The 22668-nt window shown below is 46.3% G+C and overlaps 1 protein-coding gene across 1 annotated transcript in view; it reads right to left on the bottom strand.

Moving 5' to 3' along the window:
- LOC122433412 (CGRP receptor component) overlaps positions 1–18501 on the bottom strand; it is a 90088-nt gene extending 71587 nt beyond the window's left edge. Inside the window, exons 1-4 of the mRNA XM_043456308.1 lie at positions 18247–18501; positions 17908–18152; positions 13275–13373; positions 12508–12753 (exon numbers count right to left, since the gene is read on the bottom strand). The gene's annotated coding sequence lies outside the window, so the exon portion shown is untranslated. The remainder of the gene's footprint in view (positions 1–12507; positions 12754–13274; positions 13374–17907; positions 18153–18246) is intronic.
- Positions 18502–22668: the final 4167 nt, after the last annotated feature.

Genomic DNA, 22668 nt, shown 5'->3' with positions numbered 1-22668 from the left:
TACATGATTACTGGAAAAACCATAGCCTTGACCAGACAGACTTTTGTTGGCAAAGTAATGTCTCTGCTTGTTAATATGCTGTCTAGGTTCATCAAAACATTCCTTCCAAGGAGTAAGCATCATTTAATTTTCATTGCTGCAGTCACCATCTGCATCTCCAAATCAATTGTGATTTGGAGCCCAGAAAAATAAAGTCAGTCACTCTTTAGGTTGTTTCCCCATCTGTTTGCCATGAAGTGATGAGACCAGCTGCCATGATCTTAGTTTTCTGAATGTTGAGCTTTAACCCAACTTTTTCACTCTCCTCTTTCACTTTCATCAAGAGGCTCTTTAGTTCTTCTTCACTTTCTGCTATAAAGGTGCTGTCATCTGCATATCTGAGGTTATTGATATTTTTCCTGTCAGTTTTGATTCCAGTTTGTGCTTCATCCAGCCCAGCATTTCTCATGATGTACTCTGCATGTAAGTTAAATAAGCAGGGTGACAATATACTGCCTTGACGTACTCCTTTTCCTATTTGGAACCAGTCTGTTGTTCCAAGTCCAGTTCTAACTGCTGCTTCCTGACCTGCATACAGATTTCTCAAGAGGCAGGTCAGGTGGTCTGACATTCCCATCTCTTTCCGAGTTTTCCAGTTTGTTGTGATCCACACAAAGGCTTTGGCATAGTCAATAAAGCAGAAATAAGATGTTTTTCTGGAACTCTCTTGCTTTTTTGATGATCCAGCAGATGTTGGCAATTTGTTCTCTGGTTGCTCTATGCCTTTTCTAAAACCTGCGTGAACATCTGAAGTTCACGATTCATGTATTGCTGAAGCCTGGCTTGGTGAATTTTGAGCATTATTTTACTGGTGTGTGAGATGAGTGCAATTGTGCAGTAGTTTGAGCATTCTTTTGGAGAAGGCAATGGCACCCCACTCCAGTACTCTTGCCTAGAAAATCCCATGGACGGAGGAGCCTGGTAGGCTGTAGTCCATGGGGTCGCTAAGAGTCAGACATGACTGAGGGACTTCACTTTCACTGTTCACTTTTATGCACTGGAGAAGGAAATGGCAACCCACTCCAGTGTTCTTGCCTGGAGAATCCCAGGGATGGGGTCGCACAGAGTCGGACACGACTGAAGTGACTTAGCAGTAGCAGTTCAGCATTCTTTGGAATTGCCTTTCTTTGGGATTAGAATGAAAACTGATCTTTTCCAGTCCTGTGGCCACTGATGAGTTTCCAAAATTTTCTGGCATATCGAGTACAGCATTTTCACAGCATCATCTTTTAGGATGTGAAATAGCTCAACTGGAATTTCATCACCACCACTAGCTTTGTTCGAAGTGATGCTTCCTAAGACCCACTTGACTTCACATTCCAGGATGTCTGGTTCTAGGTGAGTGATCAGATTGGTCACTGGTAATTGCATTTTCAGGGAACTCAGCTTGTACTGAAATCAGAGGCTGCCAAAGGGGATAGGACACAGAGCACCAGAGGCATCTGCTATATACCATGTGGTCAAATGCTCCCATTCCCCTGAGGACTTTAGAAGGGGCTCTAGATAGTGAGGAGCCCAAAAGCTTAAGCTTTTAGCTTCAGGCTTTAATCTGCCTTTGGAGGAACTCAACGTTTGTTCTGCAGACAGGATAAACTCAGGGAACTCACGTTCCCCTGAGGGGAACGACTGAGGCAGTCAGCCCTCCACACAAGGGTGTATCCTCCTTCCCTGGTCCCCCACTACTTGCGGAGTTCCAGTGTCTCTCAGGCACATCCTACCTGCTCCTCTGGCTCTCCAGTATTCCATGCGTGAAATGAAAGGCAAGCACGAGCCTTGCTGTGGGCTTTACTGGGATCTTGCTGAGTTTGAAGGCGGTTTACATGTCAGTTGTCTCTTAGATAAACTAGAGTGGGGGAAAAGCCTGGAGTTAGCAATTTGTAGACAGGAAGCAAAGCCCTGGGTGGGGAGGGGTGACTTTAGTTACCTGTCAAGGAAGAATCCCTTCCTCAAGACCATTTCAGATTTTTTAATAGTTCACCAGAGAGTAGATGACTTAGCCATCTGCTGGCTAATGCAGGCAAGTCCTCTGACAGATCTTTAAAGGAAACGTCTGGGGACTTCCCTGATGGTCTGGTGGCTAAGACTTCATGCTCTCAATGCAGGGGGTGGGGGTTTGATCCCCAGTAAACGATGAAGATCCCACATGCCACAACTAAGGCCTGGCACAAATAAACAAAAAATAAACATTAAAAAATAAGTAAGTAGAGGAAAGTCTCAAAAGAAAAGCAGCAACTACAGACCTGAGCCCATGAGAGATGGAACTCAGTAACTCCCCTGCATTGTTGGCGTGGTCTCCCCTTTCTGAGTGTGCAGACGCATCCTTAGGATAGAAAGAGTCCATGTGTGCCCACCTTCACGAGCAGCAGAGAGGAAGTTGGTTTCATTCCCATCAGGGTTGGTGGCTAGGGAGGAGAAGATTCTCCCAAGGGTGAAGTGGGTGGTGGCAGCAACTGAAGAGAAAAGGAGAGACAGGCGTGGAGAGGTTCCAGAAGAAAAGCTATAGAATGGTGGGTGACCCCTGTGAGAGTCAGGGTGTGGTTTTAGAATGGCTTTCATGCTGAAAAACTGGGGGAGGAGAGCTCAATTCAGAAAAATTGGGAGGACAGGGATTTCCCTGGCAGTTCTGTGGTTAAGACTCTGCCTTCCAATGCAGGCGGCACAGGTTCAATCCCAGGTTGGGGAACTAAGATACCACATGCCACCAGGTGCGACCAAACATTAAAAAAAAAAAAAAAAGAAGGGTGGGGCGGATAGAGAAAAACAGAGCTTGGATCTGGTAAAAGAGCAAATTTAGAATAAATGGGGATGATGAAAATTAGAGGAGATGGTAGGCTGGGAGGAATCTCAGAAGTCTTGGGTAACAGAAAATGAAAAGAACCCAGAACATGATCCAGTAAATGAGTCACCACAGGTAATGGAAAGGTAGATAAAGTCAAGGTGGTCACAGAACAAAGGCCCAGGATGGGAAGGCCACTGACAGGGACAGGAGGTATGATGGAGAGGGGACCTGAGCCAGGGACCAAATTGCTCAGTGAATCTGAGGCCTATGCACATGCGGAGGGAATGAACCGGAGGCCACGGGATGTGAACATAAAGGTATCTGGAAAAACAGAGAATTCCTTCATGATTTCATGGTTCAGACTCTGCCCTTTCATTGTTGAGGGCCTCGGTTCCATCCCTGGTTCGGGTTCTAAGACTCCAAAAGCCACATGGTGCGGCTAAAATTCAATCAAACAAACAAAACTCTGAATTGATCCCTGAAGAATGAGAGTGATGGGGGAGAGGGAAGAGTTAGCTAGTCAGGGCAGAAGGGCTTCCAGACAGAGGGAAGGTCCTAAGCCAGGGCCCAGAAGCCAGCAGGAGCATGGTGTTCTGGAACTCAGAGCCAGGGATCAGGGGGACCAGTCAGACCACAACAAACTATACTAAGGGGTCTGCATTTATCCTCAAGGAGATGGTGACCTGCTCATTCCTCCTCTTTGTCCCCTCTACTCATAACATAGCGTGTCTTAGGGCGACTCTTGGGATCTGTTATCCACCTGCCCTCCTTTCTTTGGTGACCTCATCCATTCTCACTGCTGGAAACTCCCAACATTTCATCTCCAGATTTAGTTTATGCACGGCTGCAAAATAAAGGGGTAAGGAAACTGGCAAATGGACTTCACCCTTCAGGGTCTGGTTTTCAGGGTCATGCATTCAGAAACCAACTTTTCTCTGATCTCTATCAAACAGTAGAAAATCAACTTTCAACTAATTATATACAGGTTGACTCTCAAATGGAAAATCAGTTTGTTAATTTATAGAAGCAGATCAACCTTTACTTATTTGTGCCCATTTGTAAGCTTTAAAACGGTTATTGTTTTCCTTCTTGGTGGTGCTAATGGGAAAGAATCTGCCTGCCGAAGCAGGAGACACAGGAGACGAGGGTTTGATCCCTGGGTCAGGAAGATGCGCTCGCATTAATATGGCAACCCACTCCAGTATTCTTGCCTGGGAAATACCAGGGACAGAGGAGCCTGGCGGGCTACAGTCCATGGGGTCACAAGAGTCGGACATGGCTGTGTGACAAACATTGGACATTGCATTTAGAGATTCAAACAGCAGGGCAAATAGTGCCCATGCCAGAGGAGGGCTCACTGTGAGAACAAGTCCTTGCCTGATGGGGAGTTTTGTCAGTGTTTCTTCAGGGCATTCTGCTTTATTGACAGCAATTTAGTACACTTTGTTTGGAAGCACCAGACCTCCAGAACAAGAAGCACCAGCAATGCTAAGGCAGAGCTGATACACTGGGGTGTGAGTTCACAGAATGATACAACCTCTGTTTAAGGTACTGGCACAGTTTTGTACCTTAGACACACGCATTGGAATAAACTCTATTACATATACCTTCAGGAAAGGAAGACAGGGTGTGTGTGTATATACACATGTACGTATAATGACAAAGTGAAGTGAAAGTCGCTCAGTCGTGTCCGACTCTTTATGACCCCATGGACTCTACAGTCCATGGAATTCTCCAACCAGAATACTGGAGTGGGTAGCCTTTCCCTTCGCCAGGGGATCTTCCCAACCCAGGGATTGAGCCCAGGTCTCCTGCATTGCAGGCGGATTCCTTACCAGCTGAGCCACAAGGGAAGCCCATGTATAATGATGAGAGCGTATTCTCAATTACTGAGGCTATTCTGTGTAAGGAATGATCCTGCATTATGACTACAGATCAACAAGCATGAATTATCAGCTTGCAATTGTACTTATCTGTAACTTCTGGCCTCGTTTCTCCTCCACAACCCATATACACCCATTGACAATGTAGCCAGCGGTCATCTCTGGCCCTGCACCTGGGCCTCATGGTAGTGGGTGAGCAGGCTGGCACAGTGAGTAGCAGGCACACCCCTGGAAGGCTCCTGACACTGGCCCGACTATCAACAACTTTCCAGGGGCCATGGAGGTGCACTGGAGGGGGATACAGTGGTGACCAGCGCCCTGCACATCCTGTCTTGGAAGGTGGCTGCACTCCGCAATTACAGCGGTGGGGGGATGAAGTGCTGCTTCTGGTTTACTATCTAGGAGGGTGGGATGGGGGGCGGATTGGGGTGCTGCCAGGGCTTCCACATGACCTTCGTTAATACTCCAAGGCAGTTCCAACATCCCCCCTCATTTAGTTCACCGTCACTGTGATCAAGATTGGAGGAACCTTCCCAGGAGTGTCATAGGACTGAGTCCAGGTATTTCCAGAAGGTTATGTCCTAGTCCCAAACCTGTAGCCCCACCCTCTCAGTAAACCCTCCCTGTCTAGCTTTACCTCCACCTTGGTCTCACAGACTGACCTCTGCTCTCACAGGCTCACCTCTTCTGTCAGGACACGTGTGGCAGCTCCCGCAATGCTCCACGGTTGAGCTCTTTGCTCAGAGCAGTGCTTGTACCTCCCTGCTCATCCTGTGCTGAGACCTGACCCAGTTAATGGTCTGGGGCCAGAGGGGAGGAGGGTTGTGATCTAGAGGAGGACGTCCTGTGAGGCAGCCTCCTCAGGTGAGATCCTTTTTCTTAAACCCAGTTGTTGATGTATTTGTCTGCTCTGGGTCTTAATTGCAGCATGCGGGATCTAGTTCCTGACCAGGGATCGGACCTGGTTTTCCCACATTGGGAGCGTGGAGTCTTGGCCACTGGACCAGCAGTGAAGTCCCTCAGGTGTGATCTTAATTTGTGGTTTCTGTCAAAAGGAGGCCACTCTCAAGGCAGGTAGGGCTTCTTTAACTGGTTAGAGGATTCAGGTAAAGCTGGGGTTCAAGAGGTTCAGGTTCAACCACCCCAAAGTCCACATCAGTCCTGCTCAGTCCTTCCCTATGAGCCCCATAGGACTCACGTCATAAGCTCTGGCATCTTATGGTTACATACCGGGCCCAGTTTTAGAAGTTCTCCTACAACTGCAGGAGATGAAGGTCTCTGTAAACAGTGCCAAGTAGGCCTTCTGGGTTCACTGAGCCCTGGATTGCTAGTTGGCTGGAGACAGCCTGTCACTCCTTTCCCTGAAGTCTCTGGGAACTTAGCAAACCCAGCCAGCTTAAAATTACAGTCCTTAAAATTAACCTTACTCACATTTCATTCCAGTTCTATTGCCTGGCCTATTATTTCCTCTTCCACCTGTACCTTATCTCAGTTCATAACAGGTAATCTTAGTGATTCCAGTGTTAGGGCACCTCAGGAGCTACGGCCTCCACTCACTGGAGTGACAGTAGGACCCTTGTTGCTGAATGACCGCAAAGGTTGTCTTGTTCCAGAATCCAGTTCTAAGGGCTGAGTTCCCAGAGCCACTTCCCAAGAGGAAAAGTTAAAATTTTACAAAACCTCCTTCTCCTCCTGCCTCTAACTTAGCTTTCCCCTTGCAAAGTCTAGGTCACGTAGGTCATGTAGTCTCAGAAAATCAGGACTTGCAATACTAGGAACTGGAGCTTATCTCACTCACCCTTGTCCTGCTGTTTGTAATCGCCCAGCCTCTGCAAACCTGCTTAATCAAGCCTGTCCAGGTCAGGCATCCCCCTTCCTATCTTGACCACTGTTCTTGCACACATGAAACCCCTCAGTTTAAACCAGCCTATTAACGACTAGTGTTGCCCACTATAGTCTGTCTATAAAGACTGTAATCCCTTTGTGTAGGGCTCAGAGCTTGGCGTGTTAACTCCTCTGGGCCCGCTGGCGTAATAAACCTGAGTTCTCCAACTCTCCGAGTGTGGTGCTTGGTTTCTCGAGTACTGGTTTCTGCAACATTTCTGGAGGCCCCAGCGAGATTCCAACCATGCCGGCCCCTTGAGCTACCAGACTGGTGGTGGGCCACGCTGAAGCGAAGCAACTCCGAGACGAAGGAGGAGGTGCGCCCCCTGATGGTATTCCGGGTTCTCTTTTAGACCGGTGTTCTGATTCTTCATTGGGCAAGCCCCAACTGGACTCATTGGAGGGACGGACCAACTCGCCAGGAAGGGCCACAGGATAAGGTAGGGCTCCGGGGCCAGTCCCCAGGCAGGAACCTACCCCAACAGGTAGAAGAGGAGACTGATCACCTCCTTGGGTTCCCAGGAAGGGAGCATCAGAAAAGGAGACCTGGGGACTTGGGAGGAAGGGAGGCATCTGAATGATAACCTTGTTGGGGCTTCCAGGAAGGGAGCAACAATTAAGGAACCCTGGGGACTCAGGAGAAGGGAGGCATCGTGAATGATAACCTCATTGGGGCTCCCAGGAAGGGAGCAACAGTTAAGGAAACCTGGGGACTCAGGAGAAGGAAGGCATTGTGATAGCCTCTGAATGATTGTTGAGTTGTGTGCTGATTGAATGGAGAGAAATTTTTTGGAAACTACAAAGCCAATTCTTTTGGCATATACAATAAAAACAGCTAACTTGTTAAAAGGCCTGCCCAGGGAAAAGCTTGAAGTTAACCCTTCCTGTGTCCTTGAAATACACAGCCAGCTTTGCCTGAGACCTTAGCCTTGGGAAAATTAGAACTTCAAGCGAAGAAAAAAAAGGGGGGGTCAAAGAGATATTTTAAATCTCAAACAGAAAACTATAAGATCTCTGTCAGTCTGTCTGTCTGGATTTATGTATGTCTCAGTTTATGTCTTTTTTCTGATAATATTGTTGAAGTGAAGTTGTAAATGAGTTCTAATTTAATTGACCTAAAGAAAAGTGAGTGCTTATGAATCAAACAATACAATACAATACAAACAATACAAGAAAAATTAACTAAATAAATTTCAGATTAATATGAACTGGAAAATATTCAATATTAAATACCTAGTATTAATGGTTGTTTGCTTATCTAATAAGAAAGTAGGATGTATGTTTTTAATAAAGAAGATATAAAAAATAAAATTGCATTTTATAAAGGGAAAAGAAAGTAGGTCTGACTTACAGGTGGCTGTTATAGAGAGTGATTATAAAGTTTCTGGAAGCTGGAGTCTGAAAAAAAAGTTTTGTGCATGGTTAGGACTAAGTTTAAAATAAATTTAATTACGTTTACCTAAATGAGTTTAAAGTAAGCTGGTGCAAAAATTTAAATTTGGCCTTTCTCTCTGTTAAGAGGACATACTTTCTTCAGATGTTGAACTGCTTTTAATAATAGATTTAAGTTTTTTTTTTAACCCCTCAATTGATCTGTTCTATATTTACCTTTAAAATCTTTTGTTAACTATGGCTACAGTGTTAATGCCCTCACAATGAGTTCTCCAAAAAAGAAAAAATTACTTTGGTAAACTAAATAAACATTATTTAAGATTATGGTACATGTAGACAAAGCTCATTCCGCTTCTACAAAAAATAATCCCTCATAGTTAGACTTTTGCTATCTTGATGTCCTTAAAACATGGCGATAGTCTGCTCTTAAATCAGGAAATTAAAAATAAACAACAGCTAAAAATTAAACAGCCAGGGCTATGGGAAATCCAAGAGGGCTGCTTGGCTTTTCCCAGCTCCCTGCCAGACCTCATTTTTATTTGATGGGTTAAAGCCTTACCTGGCTACAGTGTTAATGTCTTCAGAATGAGTTCTCTAAACAAGAAAACATGTTTCACTAAATATTATGTTCTAGTTTTGTTAATTAAGGTCTGTGGTTACTAAGATTCTGAGATAGTTCCTTGTTATGTTATATTGCTAAAAGGTTTAATTAAGTTATTAAAAAGGACACTCTTAAGATGGTTTCTAAAGCTTATCTCAGTAACCAGTCTTTGGATAAAGCTCAGATGCTCCATGAGGTACAACCAGCAGATTAACACCTGGCTACAATTATTTAACTGAGACAGATGACCTGGGGTATACCAGGCTATATGCAATGAAAGCTGACTTAAATTCTTGCTTGTGACCTTACTAATAACTACTAGCTATATTATTTTCTATGTAGCTTGTTTCAGAAGATTATTTCTTATGTCACCAAAGGTGTGGCTGAGCCTGTGATAAAATGCTGATATGCAGTTCCATATGAGATCAATAACTGTAATAATGTAACTCTAGATGTGGGAAGAAGCAACAAGAGGTAATATTTTCCTGGACCAGGAGGTTAGTAAGACAGGTATGGTCCAGAGACTTTTGCTACTTACAAGGCCTGGTCTAGTGACAACACATTGAGTGGCCTGTCAATGGAATCTTTGTAGACCTGGGAATGAGCCTTCCCAGCACCATGGGACACAATGACCTTGAAATGCCCCAAAATATGGTCAAATATGGCTATGAAGGGGCCCTGCTGACTGGAAGCTGGCCCTTGCCAGCTGCCTCTACAAAGATTAAATCATGACTACTATAAGATGTTGACCTTCAACACCCCCTTGAAAGGACTTCAGGGTGGAGACAAAAAATAAGGCACTCTGCTCTGGGAAAACCCAGAAAAACAGGCCTTCGATAGTCAGATGTTTTCAGATGAAAATTTTTATGAGTCCAAATTCTTGCATCTTCTCATGCCGAGAGAAACACTAATGTCGTGAACCAATGTCTGGACCTGGTTCTCCTAGCTAGCGCCTCAGCAGCACTCCTACTTCTACTCATCTTTGGGCCGTGTATCTCTAACTTTCTTGTTAAGTTTGTTTCTCCAAGCAGTAGTATGACAAGCATATCCCCCGGCCAACGCCCAGACAAAGCTAGAACAAGCCGCCTTTTTCTGTGGACTCTCACTGGCCTCCGTAAATGCACCCCAAGGTCCTCAGGCTGCTACTCTCCCTTTGAGATCTCATACGGGAGACCACCCCCAGTGATAAAAAAGCTCAAGGGAGATCACTAACAACTAGGTGGCCTGGAGATGTCCCAACACCTCCAGGTCCTGGGAAAGTCTTCTGCCATATTGCCCAAGAAACCTGAGAAAGGACACCCATTCCACTGGGCAACTGGGTTCATCCCTATCAGCCAGGAGATGAGTTATAGGTGTCATCCCTTGGATCCACCACACCAGAGTCAAGAAGGCAGCAGCTTCCTATAATGAGGACACCTGGAAAGCAGTTCAGGATCCCAAAAACCCCCTCAAGGTCTGGTTCCAAAAACAACGACCCTGACCCTCGAGGGACTCTAAGCCCTGCTCTAGGCACCCCGGGAGCTGACTCGTCGATGCATGGCAGAAGCTTGAGGACTCTTCAGCCTCGCTCCAGCCACGCTCCGGCAGCTGGCTGGGTGGTTAATACACGGCTGAAGCGTAAGGATCCAGCTATCAAAACATCAATGGATTTTCATTGTCAACCCTGTCTACCCCCGATTGCTATTACTTCTGTGCTCTTCACTACAGGACTAGCTTTAGTTGCCCCCCAGGACTGGGATTTCGGTCAGAAGCTACAGTTAGCTGTCTGTTATCTCACTGTAGTGGGAAGCCTCATTCTTATTAAGTGTCTCTTATGATCTAGTCTCCCTACTAACTAAACTGCCCCACAGTATAGCTGACCCCCTCTTCACAATAGGCTCAGTTGCTACAGCCGTGACAACCCAGAGATGGGGAGAAAAAGCTGGTGTTCAGTTACCTGTTAGGTTCAGGCTGCTTGGCAGCCTTTCGGTGTCCCTTGCTGTAACAGACGGTACCGCCCCATCATGGCCTTTTCTTTGTTTGTGGGACAGATGCTTACTTATGTCTACCTGTCAATTAGATGGTATCTGCATCTTAGCTTTCCTCACTCCCCAGATGAACATTGTCCCTAACAACCAGATTCTCATCATACCTCCGGCAGCACATACGTGGTCAAAAAGAGCCATCCAGTTTATATCCCTAATAGTTGGTCTGGGACTCACGGCTGGGCTAGGTATGGAAATAGGAGGAATTGCTTCATCAACCACCTTTTACCATACACTATCCAAAGACTTCACAGACGACACTGAGAGAGTGGCCAAATCTTTAGTGGCCTTACAGGAGCAATTAGACTCCCTGGCTGAAGTGGTTTTACAAAACAGGAGAGGGCTAGACCTACTGACAGCAGAAAAGGGAAGACTCTGTCTCTTCTTGAATGAAGAATGCTGCTTTTATATAAACCAATCAGAAATACTCAGGGACAGGGCCCAACAGCTAAGGGAACAAATCATAAAAAGGAGAGAAAAACTAGCTAATTCTTGGGGTAATTAGAGCAATATCTGGAGTGGGGCATCGTGATTTCTCCCTTTAACAGGTCCTCTCTTCATGCTCTTTGCAGCACTCTTGTTTGGCCCTTGTATTCTCAATGCAATTACCCGGTTCATAACCTCTCAGATTGAATCCATAAAGTTACAAATGGTAATAGTTCAATACAGCCCCCTAAACGATGGGGAGCTCTGAGTGTCCTACCAAAAACATGAGATGACGCTTTCTACAACGAGTGACAGAAAGAAGCATCAAGAGGGGAGAATGAAGAGGAAAAGTTAAAATTTTACATAACCTCCTTCTCCTTCTGCCTCTGTAACTCAGCTTACCCCTTGCAAAGTCTAGATCATGTAGGTCACATAGTCTCAGAAAGTGCGGATTTGCACTTCTAGGAACTGGAGTTTATCTCACTCACTCTCGTCTTGATCTTTGCATTTGCCCAGGGCCTGCAAACCTGCTTAATCATGCCTGTCCAGGCCAGGCATCCCCCTTCCCATCTGGACCAGTGTTCCTGTGCATGTGAACCCCTTAGTTTTAACCAGCCTATTAAGAGTTAGTGTTGCCCACTATAGTCTGTCTAAAAAAACCCTGTAATTCCTTTCTTCAGGGCTCAGAGCTTGGAGTGTTAACCCCTCTGGGCCCGCTGGCGTAATAAACCTGAGTTCTCCAACTCTCCGAGTGTGGTGCTTCGTTTCTCGAGTACTGGTTTCTGCAACACTTCCAGCTGGTTTTTTGAAAGCAGAGTTGAAGACAAAGCCCTATTATTATTATGGCCACCCTATGAAGCATGTAGAATCTTACTTTTTCAACCAGGGATGGAACCCATACCCTGTGTAGTGGAAGGGCCGAGTCTTCCCCACTGGACCAGCAGAGAAGCCCCAAGACAAAGGTCTATTCCACGCAGGCACTGATTTGGAAAATGTTCCCAGAAGTATGGTAGAAGGAAGAGGAAGACAGAAAAAATGAAAAGCTAATATCAACGTGCATAATCAAGGGCACACCTTGATCATACATAATGTCCCTATTGCAGGAAAGGCTGAAACACTTATGCAATGGTTCCTATCTCTCTTTGAATGATGATGTCTCTAGATTATTAACACCCATTTCACCTCCACTTCTTAGATCTATTGAAGAAGCAGAATTGAGCTATTCAGAGCCCGCAGACGGAGAGCCTCTGTTTTCAGGGCATTGCTCATTGGTAATTGCGTTTTCAGGGAACTCAGCTTGGACAGAAATTAGAGGCTGCCAAAGGGGATGGGACACGAGGCACCAGAGGCATCTGTTGTACCACGTGACCAACCGCTCCCATGCCCCTGAGGACTTTAGAAGGGGCTTTAGCTAGTGAGGCGCCCAAGAGCTTAAGCTTTTAGCTTCAGGCTTCAATCTGCCTTTGTGGAGGAACTCACGTGTGTCCTGGAGGGAACGGCTGAGGAAGCCAGCCCTCCACACAAGGGTGTATCCTCCTTCCCTGGTCCCCCGCTGCTTGGAGTTCCAACGTCTCTCTCCAGCACATCCTGCCTGCTCCTCTGGCTCTCCAGTATTCCATGCGTGAAATGAAAGGCAACTGAGGAACACCAGTCTTGCTGTGGGCTTTACTGGGATCTTGCTGAGTTTGAAGGCTGGTTCACACATCAGTTGTCTTGTTAAATAAACTAGAGTTGGGGGAAAAGCTTGGAGTTAGCAATTTGTAGACAGAAGCAATGCCCTGCGTGAGGGGGGTGGGGGGAAGGGGCCTTAGTTACCTGTCAAGGAAGAATCCCTCCCTTCTTCAAGACCATTTCAGATTTTTCAACAGTTCACCGGAGAGCAGATGAATTAGCCATCTGCTAGCCAATGCAGGCAAGTCCTCTGACAGATCTTTAAAGGAAACGTTTGGGGACTTCCCTGGTGGTCTGGTGGCTAAGACTTCATGCTCCCATTGCAAGGGGTGGGGGTTTGATCCCCAGTAAATGATGAAGATCCCACATGCCACAACTAAGGCCTGGCACAAATAAACAAAAAATAAATATTAAAAAATAAGTAACTAGAAGAAAGTTTCAAAAGAAAAGCAGCAACTACAGACCTGAGGCCATGAGAGATGGAACTCAGTAAATTTCCTGCATTGTTAGTGTGGTATCCCCTTTCTGAGTGTGCAGACGCGTCCTTAGGATAGAAAGAGTCCATGTGTGCCCACCTTCACGAGCAGCAGAGAGGAAGTTGGTTTCATTCTCTTCAGGGTTGGTGGCTGGGGAGGAGAAGATTCTCCCAAGGGTGAAGTGGGTGGTGGCAGCAACTGAGGAAGAGAAAAGGGGACATAGGAGTGGAATGGTTCCAGAAGAAAAGCTATAGAATGGTGTGTGACCCCTGCGAGAGTCAGGGTGTGGTTTTAGAATGGCTTTCATGCTGAAAAACTGGGGGAGGAGAGCTCAATTCAGAAAAATTGGGAGGACAGGGATTTCCCTGGCAGTTCTGTGGTTAAGACTCTGCCTTCCAAAAAAAAAAAGACTGCCTTCCAATGCAGGCGGCACAGGTTCAATCCCAGGTTGGGGAACTAAGATACCACATACCACCAGGTGTGACCAAACATTAAAAAAAAAAAAAAGAAGGGTGGGGAGGATAGAGAAAAACAGAGCTTGGATCTGGTAAAAGAGCAAATTTAGAGTAAATGGGGATGATGAAAATTAGAGGAGATGGTAGGCTGGGAGGAATCTCAGAAGTCTTGGGTAACAGAAAATGAAAAGAACCTAGAACATGATCCAATAAATGAGTCACCACAGGTAATGGAAAGGTAGATAAAGTCAAGATGTTCACAGAACAAAGGCCCAGGATGAAGGCCACTGATAGGGACAGGAGGTATGATGGAGAGGGGACCTGAGCCAAGGACCAAACTGCTCAGTGAATCTGAGGCCTGTGCACATGCGGAGGTATGAACCAGAGGCCTCGGGATGTGCAGATAAAAGTATTTGGAAAAACAGAGAATTCCTTTGTGATCTCATGGTTGAGACTCTGCCCTTTCACTGTTGAGGACCTCGGTTCCATCCTTGGTTGAAGAACTAAGATTTCAAAAGCCACATGGTGTGGCTAAAACACAAAGAAAAATCTCTGAAATGATCCCTGAAGAATGAGAGTGATGGGGAGAGGGAAGAGTTAACTAGTCAGGGCAGAAGGGCTTCCAGACAGAGGGAAGGTCCTAAGCCAGGGCCCAGAAGCCAGCAGGAGCATGGTGTGTTCTGGAACTCAGAGCCAGGGATCAGGGGGACCAGTCAGACCACAACAGACTATACTAAGGGGTCTGCATTTATCCACAAGGAGATGGTGACCTGCTCATTCCTCCTCTTTGTCCCCTCTACTCATAACATAGCGTGTCTTAGGGCGACTCTTGGGATCTGTTATCCACCTGCCCTGTGATCTTCGGTTACCTCATCCATTCTCACTGCTGGAAACTCCCAACATTTCATCTCCAGATTCAGTTTATGCACGGCTGCAAAATAAAGGGGTAAGGAAACTGGCAAATGGACTTCACCTTTCAGGGTCTGGATGTCAGGGTCATGGGTTCAGAAACCAAGTTTTCTGTGTCCTCTTATCAAACAGTAGAAAACCAACTTTCAACTAATTATATACAGGTTGACTCTCACATGGAAAATCAATTTATTAATTTATAGAAGCAGATCAACCTTTACTTATTTGTGCCCATTTGCAAGCTTCAAACGGTTATTGGTCTCTTTCTTGGTGGTGCTAATGGGAAAGAATCTGCCTGCCGAAGCAGGAGACGCAAGAGAGAACAGTAGATCCCTGAGTCAGGAAGAAGCTCTTGGATGAAAATAGCAACTCACTCCAGTATTCTTGCCTGGGAAATCCCATGGAAAGAGAAGCCTTGCCGGCTACAGTCCGTGGGGTCACAAGAGTCGGACACGGCTGCGTGACAAATATTGGACATTGCATTTAGAGATTCAATAGCAGGGCAAATAGTGTCCATGCCAGAGGAGGGCTCACTGTGAGAACAAGTCCTTGCCTGAGAGAGTGTTGTCACTGTTTCTTCAGGTCATTCCGCTCTATTGAGAGCAATTTAGCACAACTTATTTTGTTCAGAAGTACAAGACCTTCCAGAACAAGAAGCACCAGCAATGCTAAGGCAGAGCTGATACACTGGGGTGTGAGTTCACAGAATGATACAACCTCTGTTTAAGGTACTGGCACAGGTTTGTACCCTACAGACACAGGCATTGGAATAAACTCTATTACATATACCTTCCGGAAAGGAAGACAGGGTGAGCGTGCATATACATATGTATGTATAATGATAAAGTGAAGTGAAAGTCGCTCAGTCGTGTCCGACTCTTTATGACCCCATGGACTCTACAGTCCATGGAATTCTCCAGGGCAGAATACTGAAGTGGGTAGCCTTTCCCTTCGCCAGGGGATCTTCCCAACCCAGGGATTGAGGCCAGGTCTCCTGCATTGCAGGCGGATTCCTTACCAGCTGAGCCACAAGGGAAGCCCATGTATAATGATGAGAGCATATTCTCAATTACCGAGGCTATTCTGTGTAAGGAATGATCCTGCATTATGACTACAGATCAACAAGCATGAATTATCAGCTTGCAATTGTACTTATCTGTAACTTCTGGCCTCGTTTCTCCTCCACAACCCATATACACCCATTGACAATGTAGCCAGCGGTCATCTCTGGCCCTGCACCTGGGCCTCATGGTAGTGGGTGAGCAGGCTGGCACAGTGAGTAGCAGGCACACCCCTGGAAGGCTCCTGACACTGGCCCGACTATCAACAACTTTCCAGGGGCCATGGAGGTGCACTGGAGGGGGATACAGTGGTGACCAGCGCCCTGCACACCCTGTCTTGGAAGGTGGCTGCACTCCGCAATTACAGTGGTGGGGGGATGAAGTGCTGCTTCTGGTTTACTATCTAGGAGGGTGGGATGGGGGGTGGATTGGGGTGCTGCCAGGGCTTCCACTTGACCTTCGTTAATACTCCAAGGCAGTTCCAACATCCCCCCTCATTTAGTTCACTGTCACTGTGATCAAGATTGGAGGAACCTTCCCAGGAGTGTCATAGGATTGAGTCCAGATATTTCCAGAACGTTATGTCCTAGTCCCAAACCTGTAGCCCCACCCTCTCAGTAAACCCTCCCTGTCTAGCTTTACCTCCACCTTGGTCTCACAGACTGACCTCTGCTCTCACAGGCTCACCCCTTCTGTCAGGACACGTGTGGCAGCTCCCGCAATGCTCCACGGTTGAGCTCTTTGCTCAGAGCAGTGCTTGTACCTCCCTGCTCATCCTGTGCTGAGACCTGACCCAGTTAATGGTCTGGGGCCAGAGGGGAGGAGGGTTGTGATCTAGAGGAGGACGTCCTGTGAGGCAGCCTCCTCAGGTGAGATCCTTTTTCTTAAACCCAGTTGTTGACGTATTTGTCTGCTCTGGGTCTCAGTTGCAGCATGTGGGATCTAGTTCCCGACCAGGGATCGGACCTGGTTCTCCCACATTGGGAGCATGGAGTCTTGGCTACTGGACTAGCAGGGAAGTCCCCTCAGGTGAAATCTTCATGTGTGGTTTCTGTCATGAGGAAGGCAGATAGGGCTTCAGCTGGGGTTCAAGAGGTTCAGGATCAACCACCCCAAAGTCCACATCAGTCCTGCTCTCAGTCCTTCCCTATGAGCCTCATAGGACTCATGTCATAAGCTCTGGCGTCTTATGGTTAAATGCCGGGCCCAGTTCTCAGTAGTTTTCCTACAACTGCAGGAGATGAAGGTCTCTGTAAAGAGCGCCAAGCAGGCCTTCTGGGTTCACTGGGATTGCTAGTTGGCTGAAGATAGCCTGTCATTCTTTTTCTTGAAGTATCTCTGGGAACTTAGCAAACCCAGCCAGCTTAAAATTACAGTCCTTAAAATTAACCTTACTCACATTTCATTCCAGTTCTATTGCCTGGCCTATTATTTCCCCTTCCACCTGTACCTTATCTCAATTCACAACAGGTAATCTTAGTGATTCCAGTGTTAGGGCACCTCAGGAGCTACCGCCCTCCACGAACCAGAGTGACAAGTAGGGTACTTGTTGCTGAATGACTGGAAAGGTTGTCTAGTTCCAGAATCCTGTTCTAAGGGTTGACTTTCCAGAGCCACTTCCAGTTGGGTCTACTTGAAAGCACAGCTGAAGACAAAGGCCTATTATTATTATGGCCACCCTATGAAGCATGTAGAATCTTACTTCTTCAACCAGGGATGGAACCCATACCCTGTGTAGTGGAAGGGCTGAGTCTTCCCCACTGGACCAGCAGAGAAGCCCCAAGACAAAGGTCTATTCCATGCAGGCACTGATTTGGAAAATGTTCCCAGAAATATGGTAGCAGGAAGAGAAGACAGAAAAGAATGAAAAGCTAATATCAACGTGCATAATCAAGGGCACACCTTGATCGTACATAATGTCCCTATTGCAGGAAAGGCTGAAACACTTATGCAATGGTTCCTTTCTCTCTTTGAATGATGATGTCTCCAGATTATTAATACCCATTTCACCTCCACTTCTCAGATTTATTGAAGAAGCAGAATTGAGCCATTCAGAGCCCGCAGACGGAGAGCCTTTGTTTTCAGGGCATTGCTCATTGGTAATTGCGTTTTCAGGGAACTCAGCTTGGACAGAAATTAGAGGCTGCCAAAGGGGATGGGACACAGAGCACCAGAGGCATCTGTTGTACCACGTGATCAACCACTCCCATGCCCCTGAGGACTTTAGAAGGGGCTTTAGCTAGTGAGGTGCCCAAGAGCTTAAGCTTTTAGCTTCAGGCTTCAATCTGCCTTTGTGGAGGAACTCACATGTGTCCTGGAGGAAACGGCTGAGCAGTTAGCCCTCCACACAAGGGTGTATCCTCCTTCCCTGGTCCCCCGCTACTTGGAGTTCCAACGTCTCTCTCCAGCACATCCTGCCTGCTCCTCTGGCTCTCCAGTATTCCATGCGTGAAATGAAAGGCAACCGGGGAGCAGCAGTCTTGCTGTGGGCTTTACTGGGATCTTGCTGAGTTTGAAGGCTGGTTCACACGTCAGGAGTATTGTTAAATAAACTAGAGTTGGGGGAAAAGCCTGGAGTTAGCAATTTGTAGACAGGAAGCAATGCCCTGGGTAGGGGGGAGGGCAGGGGAAAGGGGCCTTAGTTACCTGTCAAGGAAGAATCCCTCCCTTCTTCAAGACCATTTCAGATTTTTCAACAGTTCACAGGAGAGCAGACGAATTAGCCATCTGCTGGCCAATGTAGGCAAGTCCTCTGACAGATCTTTAAAGGAAACGTTTGGGGACTTCCCTGGTGATCTGGTGGCTAAGACTTCATGCTCCCACTGCAGGGGGTGTGGGTTGATATCCCTAGTCAGGTAGGAAGATCCCACATGCCACAACCAAGTTCAGTTCAGTCGCTGAGTGTACAACTCTTTGCGACCCCATGAATCACAGCACACCAGGCCTCCCTGTCCAGCAGCAACTGCCAGAGTCTACACAAACCCACGTCCATTGAGTCGGTGATGCCATCCAACCATCTCGTCCTCTGTCATCCCCTTATCCTCCTGCCTTCAATCTTTCCCAGCATCAGGGTCTCTTCAAACAAGTCAGCTCTTCGCATCAGGTGGCCAAAGTACTGGAGTTTCAGCTTCAACATCAGTCCTTCCAATGAACCCCCAGGACTGATCTCCTTTAGGATGGACTGGCTGGATCTCCTTGCAGTCCAAGGACCTCTCAAGAGTCTTCTCCAACACCACAGTTTAAAAGCATCAATTCTTCGCTGCTCAGCTTTCTTTATAGTCCAACTCTCACATCCATACATGACTACTGGAAAAACCATAGCCTTGACTAGATGGACCTTTGTTGACAAAGTAATGTCTCTGCTTTTTAATATGGCTGTCTAGGTTGGTCATAACTATCCTTCTAAGGAGTAAGCATCTTTTAATTTCATGGCTGCAATCACCATCTGTAGTGATTTTGGAGCCCAGAAAAATAAAGTCAGCCACTGTTTCCACTGTCTCCCCATCTATTTGCCATGAAGTGATGGGACCGGATGCCATGATCTTAGTTTTCTGAATGTTGAGCTTTAAGCCAACTTTTTCACTCTCCTCTTTCACTTTCATCAACAGGCTCTTTAGTTCTTATTCACTTTCTGCCATAAGGGTGGTGTCATCTGCATATCTGAGTTTATTGATATTTCTCCCGGCAATCTTGATTCCAGCTTGTGCTTCCTCCAGCCCAGCGCTTCTTATGATGTACTCTGCATATAAGTTAAATAAGCAAGGTGACAATATACAGCCTTGACGTACTCCTTTTCCTATTTGGAACCAGTCTGTTGTTCCATGTCCAGTTCTAACTGCTGCTTCCTGACCTGCATACAGGTTTCTCAAGAGGAAGGTCAGGTAGTCTGGTACTCCCATCTCCTTCAGAATTTTCCACAGTTTATTGTGATCCACACAGTTAAAGGCTTTGGCATAGTCACCTGGCACAAATAAACAAATAAATATTAAAAAATAAGTAACTTGAAAAGCAGCAACTACGGACCAGTGCCCAGGAGAGATGGAACTCAGTAACTTCCCTGCATTCGTTAGCCTGGTCTCCCCTTTCTCCCTGTGTAGCCGAGTCCTTAGGATAGAAAGAGTGTGTGCCCGCCAGTCAGGATGGCTGCTATCCAAAAGTCTACAAGCAATAAATGCTGGAGAGGGTGTGGAGAAAAGGGAACCCTCTTACACTGTTGGTGGGAATGCAAACTAGTACAGCCGCTATGGAGAACAGTGTGGAGATTTCTTAAAAAACTGGAATTAGAACTGCTATATGACCCAGCAATCCTACTTCTGGGCATACACACCCAAGAAACCAGATCTGAAAGAGACACGTGCACCCCAATGTTCATCGCAGCACTGTTTATAATAGCCAGGACATGGAAGTAACCTAGATGCCCATCAGCAGACAAATGGATAAGGAAGCTGTGGTACATATACACCATGGACTATTACTCAGCCATTGGAAGCAACCTAGATGCCCATCAGCAGACAAATGGATAAGGAAGCTGTGGTACATATACACCATGGACTATTACTCAGCCATTAAAAAGAATTCATTTGAATCAGTTCTAATGAGATGGATGAAACTGGAGCCCATTATACAGAGTGAAGTAAGCCAGAAAGATAAAGACCAATACACTATACTAACACATATATATGGAATTTAGAAAGATGGTAATGATAACCCTATATACAAAACAGAAAAAGAGACACAGATGTACAGAATTTTTGGACTCTGTGGGAGAAGACGAGGGTGGGATGTTTCGAGAGAACAGCATGTATATTTATCTAGGGTGAAACAGATCACCAGCCCAGGTGGATGCATGAGACCTGCTCAGGCCTGGTGCACTGGGAAGACCAGAGGAATCGGGTGGAGAGGGAGGTGGGAGGGGGGATCGGGATGGGGAATACATGTAAATCCATGGCTGATTCATGTGAATGTATGACAAAAACCACTACAATACTGTAAAGTAATTAGCCTCCAACTAATAAAAATAAATGGAAAAAAAAAAAAGAAAGAGTGTGTGCCCACCTTCACGAGCAGCAAAGAGGAAGCTGGTTTCATTCCTGTCAGGGTTGGGGGCTGGAGAGGAGAAAATTCTCCCATGGGTGAAGTGGGTGGTGGCAGCAACTGAGCAAGAAGAAAGGAGAGACATGAGTGGAGAGGTTCCAGAAGAAAAGCTATAGAATGGTGGGTGACCCCTGCGAGAGTCAGGGTGTGGTTTCACAATAGCTTTCATGCTGAAAAACTGGGGGAGGAGAGCTCAATTCAGAAAAATTGGGAGGACAGGGATTTCCCTGGCAGTTCTGTGGTTAAGACTCTGCCTTCCAATGCAGGCGGCACAGGTTCAATCCCAGGTTGGGGAACTAAGATACCACATACCACCAGGTGTGACCAAACATTAAAACAAAAAAAGAAGGGTGGGGAGGATAGAGAAAAACAGAGCTTGGATCTGGTAAAAGAGCAAATTAGAGTAAATGGGGATGATGAAAATTAGAGGAGATGGTAGGCTGGGAGGAATCTCAGAAGTCTTGGGTAACAGAAAATGAAAAGAACCCAGAACATGATCCAGTAAATGAGTCACCACAGGTAATGGAGAGGTAGATAAAGTCAAGGTGGTCACAGAACAAAGGCCCAGGATGGGAAGGCCACTGATAGGGACAGGAGGTATGATGGAGAGGGGACCTGAGCCAAGGACCAAATTGCTCAGTGAATCTGAGGCCTGTGTATATGCAGAGGGAATGAACTGGAGGCCACGGGATGTGAAGATAAAGGTATCTGGAAAAACAGAGAATTCCTTTGTGATCTCATGGTTGAGACTCTGCCCTTTCACTGTTGAGGGCCTCCGTTCCGTCCTTGGTTGAAGAACTAAGATTCCAAAAGCCACATGGTGTGGCTAAAAAACAAACAAAGAAAAATCTCTGAAATGATCCCTGAAGAATGAGAGTGATGGGGAGAGGGAAGAGTTAACTAGTCGGGGTGGAAGGGCTTCCAGACAGAGGGAAGGTCCTAAGCCAGGGCCCAGAAGCCAGCAGGAGCACGGTGTGTTCTGGAATTCAGAGCCAGGGATCAGGGGGACCAGTCAGACCACAACAGACTATACTAAGGGGTCTGCATTTATCCACAAGGAGATGGTGACCTGCTCACTTCTCCTCTTTGTCCCCTCTACTCATAACATAGGGTGCCTTAGGGCGACTCTTGGGATCTGTTTTCCACCTGCCCTCTGTTCTTTGGTGACCTCATCCACTCTCACTGCTGGAAACTCCCAGAACTTCATCTCCAGATTCCGTTTAATGCACAGCTGCAAAATGAAGGGGCAAGGAAACTGGCCAATGGATTTCACCCTTCAGGGTCTGGTTGTTAGGGTCATGGGTTTGGAAAATAGGTTTTCTGTGTCCTCTTATCAAACAGTAGAAAATCAATTTTCAACTAATTATATACAGATCGACTCTCACATGGAAAATCAATTTATTATAGAAGCAGATCAACCTTTACTTATTTGTGCCCATTTGCGAGCTTCAAATGGTTATTGGTTTCCTTCTTTGTGGTGCTAATGGGAAAGAATCTGCCTGCCAAAGCAGGAGACACAAGAGACAACAGGTTGATCCCTGAGTCAGGAAGATGCCCGTGGATGAAAATGGCAACCCACTGCAGTATTCTTGCCTGGCAAGTCCCATGGAGATAGGAACCTGGTGGGCTATAGCTGGTGGGGTTGGAAAGAGGGGGACACGACTGAGCAACCGAGCGCATGTCACACACACATACAGAAGCAAATCAACTTTACTTATGGGTGCCCAGGTGCTAGTTTTAAGAAGATCATTAGTTTCTTTTTTTTTTTTTTAACATGGACTATTTTTTTTTTTTTTTTTTTAAATTTTGAAGGCTTTATTGAATTTGTTACATTATTGCTTCTGTTTTATGTTTTGGTTTTTGGCCTACAGGCAGGCGGGATACTAGCTCCCTGACCAGGGATCAAACCCACACCCCCTGCATTGGAAGGGAAGTCTTAACCACTGGACCTTCAGGAAAGTTCCCACTGTTTTC

This window comes from Cervus canadensis, chromosome 32 (assembly GCF_019320065.1).
Source record: "Cervus canadensis isolate Bull #8, Minnesota chromosome 32, ASM1932006v1, whole genome shotgun sequence".
Taxonomy (NCBI): Eukaryota; Metazoa; Chordata; class Mammalia; order Artiodactyla; family Cervidae; genus Cervus; species Cervus canadensis.
Note: the sequence above shows the minus strand (reverse complement) of the source record. Positions and strands in the feature narration are given on the sequence as shown.